Source organism: Balaenoptera physalus (assembly GCF_965194825.1).
Source record: "Balaenoptera physalus genome assembly, chromosome: 3".
Taxonomy (NCBI): Eukaryota; Metazoa; Chordata; class Mammalia; order Artiodactyla; family Balaenopteridae; genus Balaenoptera; species Balaenoptera physalus.
In genome coordinates, this window is record NC_138890.1 from 99,029,599 (window position 1) to 99,045,252 (window position 15,654).

At 35.5% G+C, this 15,654-nt stretch overlaps 1 long non-coding RNA gene across 2 annotated transcripts in view; it reads right to left on the reverse strand.

Annotated features, from left to right (window-relative positions):
- The window catches only part of LOC309659026, a 139,527-nt gene that overhangs the window by 95,859 nt on the left and 28,014 nt on the right, over nt 1–15,654 (reverse strand). Inside the window, exon 2 of one of the 2 annotated variants that reach the window (XR_014262515.1) lies at nt 15,306–15,382. This is a non-coding gene — a long non-coding RNA (uncharacterized lncRNA). Of the gene's footprint in view, nt 1–15,305; nt 15,618–15,654 lie in introns of both variants that reach the window. The other variant, XR_014262516.1, reaches the window with a different exon arrangement.

Sequence of the window (15,654 nt, forward strand, 5' to 3'; positions counted from 1 at the left end):
AGAAGTTTCTGGTTTGCCTCTCTCTGTTGATTTTCCATAAGCAAAGGATTAAACTACTCTTTGGGAAAGAAACTGGGAACCATAGTTTTTTTTGCATCTTGAGATTCAACCATATTGTAAAATTCTCAGTCACTTGTTTTGAATGCAAAGATTCTTTGACCAGTGCATGAGGAATTTTAGGACACAAACTACTTATACTCATGGAATCATGGAATCCAAATTGGCTAGGCTTACATCAATCCTGGCTTGTTTTCATCCCCTCTTCACCAGCAGCTATCAGATGTGGCAGCACCACCACAGAAGAAACGAAACTCTTCCTGAATAACTCTTAGAACATCCCTTCCACTTTCTCCTGACATTTGCAGAAGTTGCTTACTACTCTAAACTTGCAATTAGCAAGCACTTCAGAAGCCCTTCTATTTTTTAATCCATCCAGTTGAGCCGAATTCCATCACTGCTCTACCTCCAGCCTCTCCCATCCTCCCCTCCAAACCTACCTGGTAAGTGCTAAATCCCTTCTTCCCCCCAACTCAGTCACCTCATTTTTCTCTACTGCCAAATAATCTGTCTTCACATAACAGATTTTAAAAATAACTCTCTCACTTAAGAAACTGTCTGATATAACTAAGCAGAAATGCAACTGAATAGACAAAGAATTAGAGAAGAATAGGATTTTACACCAGAAATTTCTACAAAAAAACATTTTGGAGCAGAAATGTTTAAAATTAGTCAATGAATAGTGTCAAAACCCAGCTCTCAATCCAAATCCTATCCATGATTTCCTTTCACACAAGCTTGGAAGATGTAATAATGTTATATTAACTATCCTCAATAAATTATTTTCAAAATTTATCATGCCCTTTAAAGGTCTCCCCAAATATGATCAAATCCTTTATGTGTGACTGACTGCATGACAGGTTAAACAATGTACACGATGGATATCGGTATTCCAAACATACCCGAAGCATCCTGGAAAGAAAGGAGGCCCGGTACTATCCCCTATTGAGAACAAGAGGTCCCCAAATTATCTATTGTTCTTGAACCATTATAATAATAGCTCACATTTATTGTGTACTTACTGCATGTCGCATACTATAAAAGCACTTTTTTATATATTAACCTATCTTAAGAGTATGATTATTATTGGCATTTTACAGACGAAGAAGAGACGCATAGACAGGTTAATAATCTGCCAAAATTCACCGTTGACAGAGCCAGGATTTAAACCCAGGCAGTCTGGCTGTGGGCCCCAACTACCTTGAAAAGCCTCCAAAAAGTCTAGTAAGGAAATGTGTGCTTAGATCCTAAAGATACTGCAGAGATTTCCCCATCTTAGCAAGTTAGCCTAAAAATTGTACAGCACTGCAATAATGTTCTTTAGAATGACAATAAATACTTTATTTAAAGAAATGAAGAGACACAGGTGAAATGCAACGGTTAGAAATTCTCTGACTAACAATATAAGAGAAGGAACATTTGAAAGTCATAGATTAATCGTCTATGAATAGTCTTAATATGTTTCAAAACAGAGAAAGGATTCTTACACTTAGAACTTGAAGAACTCTGCCTTTTCAAGATGACTAGTTCCTCTGCATTTTGTGAAAACCTTTTACACTCCTAAAGGTTTTCCATTCCTGAAAATTTCTTAAAAATTCAAACTGAAAAAGTAAAATAGGGAGTAAAAGAAGGCGAAGGAACTTAACTTGGAATAAAAACTGAAAATATCTCCCTTAATTATCAAAACAAATATCTTACTTTTGGAAAAACAAACAACATATCTATATTAGGAAAAACAGTATACAAACTTGAAGCTGCAATGTGAAATAATTCTTCTGTTTACTTTTCTAAGAAAAGGTATGTGTTTCATGGTGATATCAAAGAGATTGATTTGAAAATGGCCCATCTGGTACCACATTGGACAACTAAAATCCACATAAATTAAACTATTTAAAAATAAATATAGGGCTTCCCTGGTGATGCAGTGGTTAAGAATCTGCCTGCCAATGCAAGGGACACAGGTTCGAGCCCTGGCCTGGGAAGATCCCACATGCCGCAGAGCAACTAAGCCCGTGCGTCACAACTACTGAGCCTGCGCTCTAGAACCCGCAAGCCACAACTACTGAGCCCACGTGCCACAACTTCTGAAGCCCGTGCACCTAGAGCCCGTGCTCCGCAACAAGAGAAGCCACAACAATGAGAAGCCCGCGCGCTGCAAGGAAGAGCAGTCCCTGCTCGCCGCAACTAGAGAAAGCCTGTGCGCAGCAGTGAAGACCCAACACAGCCAAAAATAAATAAATAAATAAATAAACAAATAAATTTTTTTAAAAAAGTCAAAAGACAACCCATAGAATGGAGAAAAAAATTAAAAATAAATAAATAAATAAATATAACTCATCCTTTATAAGAATTTGACTTTGAAAATTACATTACTCTTAAATCTATCAACAGCAAAGAGCCTTCTTTGGTCTGAGGGCTTTGGGAGGTCTGAAATTTTACAATATGGGGGCCTCTCTTTAATGAAAACAGTAACAAACATAAAATTTTGTAAAAAAGTAAAAATTTGTTTAAAATTAGAAAAGAAATCACAACAAATTATAGATTTTTAAAAGCTGAAAAATACAACAAAAACTTCACAAAAATGGAGACAAATATATTTTTATTATCTGTCTATTGCCATAATACATTTTTTCGGCTCTATACTATTTAACCACCTCTTAAAATATCAATCATTTGAAATATCATTTCCTATGAAGACAGGAAAGCTAATTTGGTCTTTTTTTCCAGCATGTCAGCCTTTAAAAAAGCCCACTCAAGCAAGGGTCCCTAAAGCTTAAGCTTCACTATTTTAACCATAAGTTCACCTCTACTTTGAACATATGTTGTCAAATGGCTTTGAAATATATATACATTTTACTGAAATATAATAGTAACTACACATAGCTTCTTACTATGATTTTGATTTTTAATTGAGATAGTCCTTTCAACTCTCTCAAATGAATTTCTTCTTGCCTTAAGAACTCAACTTCAGATACAAATTTTTCATACTAAATCATTTCCATTTCTATTCCATGGGAAATTTTTAAAACATAATATATTCTGATCATTGACCTCATACCAGGCTAAATTTTCCAATTCTCATCCTGAAAGGAAAAGCAAACATGGAGCTTTTTACTTCACATTTTCTTAAAAGTATTATAAAAGTTTGAAACAAAAAGGCCTTCTGAACCACAGCTCTTCATAATTACTGCAGAAAAGGTACATACCATATATGTGTTACATTCCAATAATGGTTACCAATGAAAATAAATAAGGATATGTGTCTAATTGTAACTTTTCTGTAAGCATCAACTTCCTGACATGTCTTTAGTTACATAATGAGCCTAAAGGAAAGTTCATCAACTGTGGTTCCTACACAGAATAAAATATTACATGCAAATTTGTTTTGAGGTCTTGAATATGTTGTTATCATCAATATAATTTTAGATTTATGTTATGTTTATATTATTTAATTTTACATCATTTTATTTGTACTTAGTAACTATAGCTACCAACCTTCCCTCCAAATAACTCACCTCCCCATTTTTATGTGAAAAATAACATAAATTTATTTAAGGCAAAAAATATGAAATTTAATTACCATTGAAAATGTCATCTGAAATTCTAATTTTTTCAGTTTTAATGGAAAACTAAAATAATCTATGTATGCCCTGATGGCTACCAAAGGCATACTTCTCATTCCTTTCAATACGTACCCACTAAATATATGTAAAAAACATTCAAGGGCTTCCCTGGTGGTGCAGTGGTTGAGAATCTGCCTGCTAATGCAGGGGACACGGGTTCGAGCCCTGGTCTGGGAAGATCCCACATGCCGCGGAGCAACTGGGCCCGTGAGCCACAACTACTGAGCCTGCGCGTCTGGAGCCTGTGCTCCGCAACAAGAGAGGCCACGATAGTGAGAGGCCCACGCACCACGATGAAGAGTGGCCCCCGCTTGCCACAACTGGAGAAAGCCCTCACACAGAAACGAAGACCCAACACAGCCAAAAATAAATAAATAAATAAATAAATAGAAATTAAAAAAAAAAAATTCAAAAAAAAGGGAAAACAACTCTGAGATAAGTGTCACTTGATTAAAGCTCAGGTAATACATTATTTCTATGTAAAAGTTAAAATTGTGGAGGATTAACCAAGATGGCGGAGTAGAAGGACGTGCTCTCACTCCCTCTTGCGAGAGCACCAGAATCAAAACTGGCTGCTGGACAATCATTGACAGGAAGACCCTGGACTTCACCAAGGAGGCTACCCCACGTCCAAGGACAGAGGAGAAGCCACAGTGAGACGGTAGGAGGGGCGCAATCAGAGTAAAATCAAATCCCATAACTGCTGGGTGGGTGACTCACAGACTGGCGAACACTTATACCACAGAAGTCCACCCACTGGAGTGAAGGTTCTGAGCCCCACGTCAGGCTTCCCAACCTGGGGGTCCGGCTACGGAAGGAGGAATTCCTAGAGAATCAGACTTTGAAGCCTAGTGGGAATTGACTGCAGGACTTTGACAGGACTGGGGGAAACAGAGACCCCACTCTTGGAGGGCACACACAAAGTAATGTGTGCATCAGGACCCAGGGGAAGGAGCAGTGACCCTGGGGGAGACTGAACCAGACCTACCTGCTGGTGTTGGGGGGTCTCCTGCAGAGGCGAGTGGTGGCTCTGTTTCACCGTGGGGATAAGGACACTGGCAGCCGAGGTTCTGGGACGTTCTCCTTGGCGTGAGCCCTCCCAGAGTCTGCCATTAACCCCACCAAAGAGCCCGGGTAGGCTCCAGTGTTGGGTTGCCTCAGGCAAAACAACCAACAGGGAGGGAACCCAGCCCCACCCATCAACAGTCAAGTGGATTAAGGTTTTACTGAGCTCTGATGCCACAGCAACAGGGAGGGAACCCAGCCCCACCCATCAACAGTCAAGTGGATTAAGGTTTTACTGAGCTCTGACCGCCACAGCAACAGTCAGCTCTACCCACCACCAGAGCCTCCCATCAAGCCTCTTAGATAGCCTCAACCACCAGAGGGCAGACAACAGAAGCAAGAAAAACTACAATCCTGCAGCCTGTGGACCAAAAACCACAGTTACAGAAAGATAGAGAAGATGAAAAGGCAGAGGGCTATATACCAGATGAAGGAACAAGAAAAAACACCAGAAAAACAACTAAATGAAGTGGAGATAGGCAACCTTCCAGAAAAAGAATTCAGAATAATGATAGTGAGGATGATCCAGGACCTCGGAATAAGAATGGAGGCAAAGATCGAGAAGATGCAAGAAATGATTAACAAAGACCTAGAAGAATTAAAGAACAAACAAACAGAGATGACCAATACAATAACTGAAATGAAAACTACACTAGAAGGAATCAATAGCAGAATAACTGCGGCAGAAGAACGGATAAGTGACCTGGAAGACAGAATGGTGGAATTCACTGCTGCGGAACAGACTAAAGAAAAAAGAATGAAAAGAAATGAAGACAGCCTAAGAGACCTCTGGGACAACATTAAACGCAACAACATTCGCATTATAGGGGTCCCAGAAGGAGAAGAGAGAGAGAAAGGACCAGAGAAAATATTTGAAGAGATTATAGTCGAAAACTTCCCTAACATGAGAAAGGAAATAGCCACCCAAGTCCAGGAAGCGCAGAGAGTCCCATACAGAATAAACCCAAGGAGAAACACGCCGAGACACATAGTAATCAAAGTGGCAAAAATTAAAGACAAAGAAAAATTATTGAAAGCAGCAAGGGAAAAACGACAAATAACATACAAGGGAACTCCCATAAGGTTAACAGCTGATTTCTCAGCAGAAACTCTGCAAGCCAGAAGGGAGTGGCATGATATACTTAATGTGATGAAAGGGAAGAACCTACAACCAAGATTACTCTACCCGGCCAGGATCACATTTAGATTTGATGGAGAAATCAAAAGCTTTACAGACAAGCAAAAGCTAAGAGAATTCAGCACCACCAAACCAGCTCTACAACAAATGCTAAAGGAACTTCTCTAAGTGGGAAACACAAGAGAAGAAAAGGACCTACAAAAACAAACCCAAAACAATTAAGAAAATGGTCATAGGAACATACATATCGATAATTACCTAAAACGTGAATGGATTAAACGCCCCAACCAAAAGACATAGACTGGCTGAATGGATACAAAAACAAGACCCATATATATGCTGTCTACAAGAGACCCACTTTAGACCTAGGGACACATACAGACTGAAAGTGAGGGGATGGAAAAAGATATTCCATGCAAATGGAAATCAAAAGAAAGCTGGAGTAGCTATACTCATATCAGATAAAATAGACTTTAAAATAAAGAATGTTACAAGAGACAAGGAAGGACACTACATAATGATCCAGGGATCAATCCAAGAAGAAGATATAACAATTATAAATATATATGCACCCAACATAGGAGCACCTCAATACATAAGGCAACTGCTAACAGCTATAAAAGAGGAAATCGACAGTAACACAGTAATAGTGGGGGACTTTAACACTTCACTTACACCAATGGACAGATCATCCAAAATGAAAATAAATAAGGAAACAGAAGCTTTAAATGACACAATAGACCAGATAGATTTAATTGATATATATAGGACATTCCATCCAAAAACAGCAGATTACACGTTCTTCTCAAGTGCGCACGGAACATTCTCCAGGATAGATCACATCTTGGGTCACAAATCAAGCCTCAGTAAATTTAAGAAAATTGAAATCATACCAAGCATCTTTTCTGACCACAACGCTATGAGATTAGAAATGAATTACAGGGAAAAAAACGTAAAAAAGACAAACACATGGAGGCTAAACAATACGTTACTAAATAACCAAGAGATCACTGAAGAAATCAAAGAGGAAATAAAAAAATACCTAGAGACAAATGACAATGAAAACACGACGACCCAAAACCTATGGGATGCAGCAAAAGCGGTTCTAAGAGGGAAGTTTATAGCTATACAAGCCTACCTAAAGAAACAAGAAAAATCTCAAGTAAACAATCTAAACTTACACCTAAAGAAACTAGAGAAAGAAGAACAAACAAAACCCAAAGTTAGCAGAAGGAAAGAAATCATAAAGATCAGAGCAGAAATAAATGAAATAGAAACAAAGAAAACAATAGCAAAGATCAATAAAACTAAAAGTTGGTTCTTTGAGAAGATAAACAAAATTGATAAGCCATTAGCCAGACTCATCAAGAAAAAGAGGGAGAGGACTCAAATCAATAAAATCAGAAATGAAAAAGGAGAAGTTACAACAGACACCGCAGAAATACAAAACATCCTAAGAGACTACTATAAGCAACTTTATGCCAATAAAATGGACAACCTGGAAGAAATGGACAAATTCTTAGAAAGGTATAACCTTCCAAGACTGAATCAGGAAGAAACAGAAAATATGAACAGACCAATCACAAGTAATGAAATTGAAACTGTGATTAAAAATCTTCCAACAAACAAAAGTCCAGGACCAGATGGCTTCACAGGTGAATTCTATCAAACATTTAGAGAAGAGCTAACACCCATCCTTCTCAAACTCTTCCAAAAAATTGCAGAGGAAGGAACACTCCCAAACTCATTCTATGAGGCCACCATCACCCTGATACCAAAACCAGACAAAGACACTACAAAAAAAGAAAATTACAGACCAATATCACTCATGAATATAGATGCAAAAATCCTCAACAAAATACTAGCAAACAGAATCCAACAACACATTAAAAGGATCATACACCACGATCAAGTGGAATTTATCCCAGGGATGCAAGGATTCTTCAATATACGCAAATCAATCAATGTGATACACCATATTAACAAATTGAAGAAGAAAAACCATATGATCATCTCAATAGATGCAGAAAAAGCTTTTGACAAAATTCAACACCCATTCCTGATAAAAACTCTCCAGAAAGTGGGCATAGAGGGAACCTACCTCAACATAATAAAGGCCATATATGACAAACCCACAGCAAACATCATTCTCAATGGTGAAAAACTGAAAGCATTTCCTCTAAGATCAGGAACGAGACAAGGATGTCCACTCTCACCACTATTATTCAACATAGTTCTGGAAGTCCTAGCCACGGCAATCAGAGAAGAAAAAGAAATAAAAGGAATACAAATCGGAAAAGAAGAAGTAAAACTGTCACTGTTTGCAGATGACATGATACTATACATAGAGAATCCTAAACATGCCACCAGAAAACTACTAGAGCTAATCAATGAATATGGTAAAGTTGCAGGATACAAAATTAATGCACAGAAATCTCTTGCATTCCTATACACTAATGATGAAAAATCTGAAAGAGAAATTATGGAAGCACTCCCATTTACCATTGCAACAAAAAGAATAAAATACCTAGGAATAAACCTACCTAGGGAGACAAAAGACCTGTATGCAGAAAACTATAAGACACTGATGAAAGAAATTAAAGATGATACCAACAGATGGAGAGATATACCATGTTCTTGGATTGGAAGAATCAACATTGTGAAAATGAGTATACTACCCAAAGCAATCTACAGATTCAATGCAATCCCTATCAAATTACCAATGGCATTTTTTACAGAGCTAGAACAAATCATCTTAAAATTTGTATGGAGACACAAAAGACCCCGAATAGCCAAAGCAGTCTTGAGGCAAAAAAATGGAGCTGGAGGAATCAGACTCCCTGACTTCAGACTATACTACAAAGCTACAGTAATCAAGACAATATGGTACTGGCACAAAAACAGAAACATAGATCAATGGAACAAGATAGAAAGCCCAGAGAGTAACCCACGCACCTATGGTCAACTAATCTATGACAAAGGAGGCAAAGATATACAATGGAGAAAAGACAGTCTCTTCAATAAGTGGTGCTGGGAAAACTGGACAGCTACATGTAAAAGAATGAAATTAGAATACTCCCTAACACCATACACAAAAATAAACTCAAAATGGATTAGAGACCTAAATATAAGACTGGACACTATAAAACTCTTAGAGGAAAACATAGGAAGAACACTCTTTGACATAAATCACAGCAAGATCTTTTTTGATCCACCTCCTAGAGTAATGGAAATAAAAACAAAAATAAACAAGTGGGACCTAATGAAACTTCAAAGCTTTTGCACAGCAAAGGAAACCATAAACAAGACGAAAAGACAACCCTCAGAATGGGAGAAAATATTTGCAAACGAATCAACGGACAAAGGATTAATCTCCAAAATATATAAACAGCTCATTCAGCTCAATATCAAAGAAACAAACACCCCAATCCAAAAATGGGCAGAAGACCTAAATAGACATTTCTCCAAAGAAGACATACAGACGGCAACGAAGCACATGAAAAGATGCTCAACATCACTAATTATTAGAGAAATGCAAATCAAAACTACAATGAGGTATCACCTCACTCCTGTTAGAATGGGCATCATCAGAAAATCTACAAACAACAAATGCTGGAGAGGGTGTGGAGAAAAGGGAACCCTCTTGCACTGTTGGTGGGAATGTAAATTGATACAGCCACTATGGAGAACAATATGGAGGTTCCTTAAAAAACTAAAAATAGAATTACCATATGACCCAGCAATCCCACTACTGGGCATATACCCAGAGAAAAACGTAATTCAAAAAGACACATGCACCCGAATGTTCATTGCAGCACTATTTACAATAGCCAGGTCATGGAAGCAACCTAAATGCCCATCAACAGACAAATGGATAAAGAAGTTGTGGTACATATATACAATGGAATATTACTCAGCCATAAAAAGGAACGAAATTGAGTCATTTGTTGAGACGTGGATGGATCTAGAGACTGTCATACAGAGTGAAGTAAGTCAGAAAGAGAAAAACAAATATCGTATATTAATGCATGTATGTGGAACCTAGGAAAATGGTACAGATGAGCCAGTTTGCAGGGCAGAAGTTGAGACACAGATGTAGAGAACGGACATATGGACACCAAGGGGGGAAAACTGCGGTGAGGTGGGGATGGTGTTGTGCTGAATTGGGCGATTGGGATTGACATGTATACACTGATGTGTATAAAATTGATGCCTAATAAGAACCTGCAGTATAAAAAAACAAACAAAACAACTAATACTAAACTTTCATTGGGTTATTTGTATGGAAATATGTTAATATAAATGTTTCAGAGATTACATGAAATTTCTAAAAATCTTATATTTGTATTTGTATGGAAATATGTATGGAAATATGTTCATATAAATGTTTCAGACGTTACAAGAAATTTCTAAAAATCTTATATTTGTATTTGTATGGAAATATGTATGGAAATATGTTAATATAAATGTTTCAGACATTACATGAAATTTCTAAAAATCTTATATGTTCTGGTATAATGTTATAAGTCATAATCCTAGTTATTACTTTAAAATGTATATCTCAGAAATAACTAATTTTCTTGTCAACTGCATTATTATGAACTTTCATCAACTCTTTTACCATGGTCATTTTTAAGTCTTTTGTCATTTACAGACAGTTCTGGGTGTACTCTGATGATTTTGCAAATATGTTCCTATAAAAGGGTTTCATCTTCAAGAAATTCATGGAAAAGACTCTGACAAGTACAGGTTTCTGGTAACTGACTGTACTGCTGAACTGAATGAATAAGCATTTTCAGAACTCTGATGAAAAACTGATGAACTCATAAAAGTGCTAACAAAAGATCAAGATGAAAAAAAAAAACAACAATTAATTACATGGGACTGAGTGAACTGATGAGGATGAGTATAATTTTTGTGACTTTCTGTCTGAATTAAAAAAAAAAAAAAATCCCACAAGGACTCAGAGGCAGGGAATATACAAATCAATTTTCACTGCAAAGTAAAGGAGCTGTTACAGTGGAGGATTACTGGACTGAATGGCAATATTATGACATAGTATGAGTGTGTTTCATGTTTGGTAATTGCAATCATTGTTGCTTTTGTTGTGGTCATCCATGTACAATGCTTGGTGTCAGTCTATTTATCAATACAGTGTGTGTGTGTGTGTGGAAAAAAAAAAAAAAAAAAAGACTTTAGATCATTAAGAAAAAATGTGCATAATGTATAATTTTTCTTAATGGCCTTAAGTACAGTTCAGACCCAGAAAAAAAAAAAAAAAAAAGTAGAAATACACAAAACAAACAAATATATTCAGACATAAAAAAATTAAATTTAAGGACATTATTTGGCAAATTATGCAAATATTTTTGAAAATATAAATGAAAATGGTGATATTCCAGGAGCTATAAATACGAAATATTCCAATTAAAAAAAAAAAAAAAAAAAAAAAAGTTAAAATTGTGATTTAGCTGTTTACCTTCACATTTGTAATAATACCTAGAATAGTTTTATATCAAAAGGAAAAAGATCTGAAGTCACTGACAGCCAATTAAAGTTTCTCTCAATATTTAAAAATGTTCTTAACAAGGACAATTAAGCACAAGTTCTGACTTACAAATAAAAGGAATAATAAACAAATGGTTCAAGAAAATTAAGGAATAATGAAAATTATATTTGAAACCGAAAGGTTTTATCTAATTATACAAGAAATAAAATTAGGATTATTCAGTTTTAATTTCAAGAATAATGTAATGGTCAGATACAAAAATGTTTTTTTGTACATAGTATTCCTCATTACTTTTCCATTTCTACATATTTATTGCACACTTAATACTTAACTTTTTAATTACACTAAGCAAAGTAAATGACTGTGGTATTCATTTATTTACTGTGTGGTTAATGTAATGAATAAAATGTGCTCTGTGTACACAAAACCAGATTCAAATATTTAATCAGCAGTTGCCAAAACTAAAGTTATTTTTCTCAAAAAGTGTACAAGTTGAGTAGGACTTTTTTTTTAAAAATGGAAATTTTGTATTCATTAGTTTTCATTACTAATGTAATTTTAAAGTGCAAAGCTCTAAAGCATCTGGTAACTGGAGCCAAGTTTCACAACTCACATTTATCAATACACAAATATTGACATTATGGTGCCTATCTCATTTGACTTGTGAAATTCTGCTATTCCTGACTCCCAAGGTACCATGATATAGACTTGTAAAGCTTTCCAGACACTTTTGCCCTTATCATGTAAAAAATCAAATGAGTCACACTTTGCTGCCAGATCAACAGAATAACAGGTTTCTTGGTAAAGATCATGGATATTTTTCCCAGAAAAATTCTAAATAAAAAATAGACCATTCATATTATCCGTAACAGCATCTACCTTTTTTTAATTTACAATACATCAATACACATAAGGTCTACTCTATAAATGTGATCCCAATGTTGTTTTCTAGTCTAAACATATCCTCATTAAATTCTGTGACCCTGCAGTTTTTCTGTAACATTAAGTTCTCAATTTCTTATAATACCTGAATTTATTAATTACATTTTTAGTAGAGTAAATACTCTTTGCAACTTTGCAAAGCACTAGAAATGAATGGGCTTTATAAAGCACAAATCATAAAACAAAAAATTAGCAAAGTAAATACCCTCTGTTACAAAATGCAGCACAAGAACAAAGCATTTGCCAGGAAAGCACTCTAATATCACCCCTCCCTTCCTCCTTACTTTTCCTTTCTTCACCAAATGTACACAGGCAACAAAGCAATGGCAACCAATATTTCTTTTCCACTAACATTATCCTTACTCTCTTTCAACAGTGCATGCAGTATAGGGACTATCATTCTATTTTGTAAGTAGCTGATCACAAGGCTCTCAAGAAAGTGGCCAAAGCCTCAAATTTGTCCCCATAATTTCCTCAATAATATCACATGCCAAAACAGCCCTGCAGTGCCCATAGTTCCTTCAAGTAGAAATGTTATCTTAAAATAACCCTGTCCTATATTTTTAGGGGAGAAAATCTATAACTGAATGCTATTAAGATAAAATAAATTAATAAAATAATTAGAACCCAATGAGTTCCAATGATGACTGGTGATATTTAATGCTTGAAATACCATGAATAACACATCTAATACTTTATGATATCATACTTTTGTTTATCATTTGCTCTCATTTGTTTATAATGAACAGTCTATGAGGCTGGGAGATCAAAGTTTACCATAGTTTACAAGTAAGGAAATTGAAGATCAGAGAATTTAAGCAACTTGCTTAAGGTCACACAGCTAGGAAGTAACAGAAAAGAGGTAGAAGCCAAACTTGTTAATAATGCTTTCAGGACTATTTCTACCACCACTGAATCTATATCCTTAGATTTAATTTCACAAAGTATTTATCACGAAACAAGTTCTCAATAAAGCACCCATTATGTGGTTATACCATACTGAAGACCATGATCAAATCTTCTTTACTATTTTCTTAAAAGAAAGCAACATCTGATAAATTCCCCTAAAATTTTTGAAATTCCATTTGTATTACTTCTATCATATCTAGTTTTTAAACTTTGTTTTATTTTGTATTGAGGAAAGCTATAATGGAATGCTTTGGTCTTCTCTGGCTGTCGTCAAGCTCTATTTTACTGCTAACAGTGAAGGCTAATGCTAATATAAAGTTATAACAGTGTGTTATATAGAAAGGAACTGAGGCTACTATTTTAGACCAGAACTAGGAAACTGTGCACACAGTAACCCCAAATCAGTAACAATGAGAAATTTATTCAGGGCTTTCCTCTACAGTTTGAAACCTAAAGAATATCCATTCTTCCGCCCCCTAAAAATATACCCAATTAAATAAAGGTTGGTAGTTACCAACCAACCTCCTGAAGTAAAGGTATTTTATCCTCTGGATAATATCTGAACTTTAAAAAGTGTATGTGTTTTAAATAGAATATATTCCATCATAAGGTTGTTAGTCTATTTGTTAAAAGAATGGAGAAAAATATAAGGAGAAAGAGAATCTAAGAAAGAAGCAGAAGCAGAAGTAGCAAAAGCAGGAGGAGGAGGAGGAAGAGAAGAAAAAGAAGCAGCAGCAGCAGCAGGAACTTGCTGCCCCTCTCCATTCCCTCACTTACTTCTCAACTCTTTATAATCTGATTTTTGCTCACGAGACTACAGAATATTCCCTACATCAAATAAACAACTTTACTCAGTAGCTTGTTTTCTGTCCTTATCCCATTTGAACTATCAGCAGCATGTGACATGTTTAATTTCTCTATTTGTTAAAACTATCCTCTTGGTTTTTAAGACAATTCTCTTCCCACAGATTTATTCCCTGATGTTTCTTTTATTTCCATTTACCACCTTAAATGTTCATGTCACCCAGAAAAGATGAAGTTATTTATAATAAACTTAACTGAGTCCCAGAATAAAGCTCAAGACTATTTTAGGTACAGAAATGTATAGCACCCAATAAACTAAAATCACAATGTCTGGCAGTTAATGAAAAATTACCAGGCAGGCAAAGAAGCAGAAAAGTACAAGCCATAAAGCAGAGAAATTAATCACTAAAACCAACTCAAAAATGACACAGATGGTACATTTAAGAGACAAGGACATTACAACAGTTACCATCACTATATTCCATACATAAAGAAACTAGAGGAAACTTGAGCATGTTATGTTTAAATGTAAAAGACACACCAAACCCAAATCAAACTTCTAGATGTGAAAACTACAAATGTCTCAAATGAAAAATTCACTGAATATAACTAACAGCAGATTGGAAACTGCAGAAGAAAATAGCAAAGTCAAAACTTGAAGACATGGCAATAGAAACTATCCAAAATGAAACATAAAGAGAAAAAAAAGACTGAAAAAAAAATGAATAGAGTATCAGTAAGTTGTGAGGCAACTTCAGATAACCCAATATGTGTGTAATTAGAGTCACCAAAAAGAAGACAGAAAAATATTTGAAGAAATAAAGGCTGAAATGTTTCCAAATTTGATGAAAACTATAAACTCATAGATCTAAGACACTCAATAAACCCTGAGCAGAAGAAACATGAAGAAATTATGCACAAGCACATCATAATCAAGCTACTTAAAACTAATGACAAAGAGAACATCTTTAAAGCAGCCAGAAGTATAAATTTTTTTAAATAATAATAAAATATCTTTTCTTGTGGTCATGTTTCCTTTAAAACCAATCTACACTCCTCTTTCTGTAGCTTTTCCAATTAGGACCAATATTTTATTTTTAAGCTAGAAATTTATATATACATATAAGCATATATAATATATAATTATAAATTATATACTTAATATAAATTAAATATAAAATTCAGAAGCAGTGCTGGGAGTATGGTGAGGCAAAAGAAGAGAAGTTCCTCCAGCATAAAATTTTAAGGAAGTACTTACCTGACCCTGAGAGGGACTGCCTCCTTAAATTTTCAGCCTAGGAGTCTTTCTTGCCTCTCCCTAGGCCTGGCCTTATTCTGCAACAATCATCAAAGAACCCCTCTTAATGAGTTTTACTGACAAACACTAGAGCCTCATTAGGAACTAAAGATTCCTAAAGATTCACTTGTATCCTAGAGTTTATATTTTCCAGGAAACATTTAAAATTCACCTCATTTGTCAACAAACAAGCAAAAATTCAGCACTATTTAAGTGTCTGAATCCCCTGAGGATACAACACAAGATCCTTACTTTAAGAAGTTCATGTCTGGGCTTCCCTGGTGGTGCAGTGGTTAAGAATCCGCCTGCC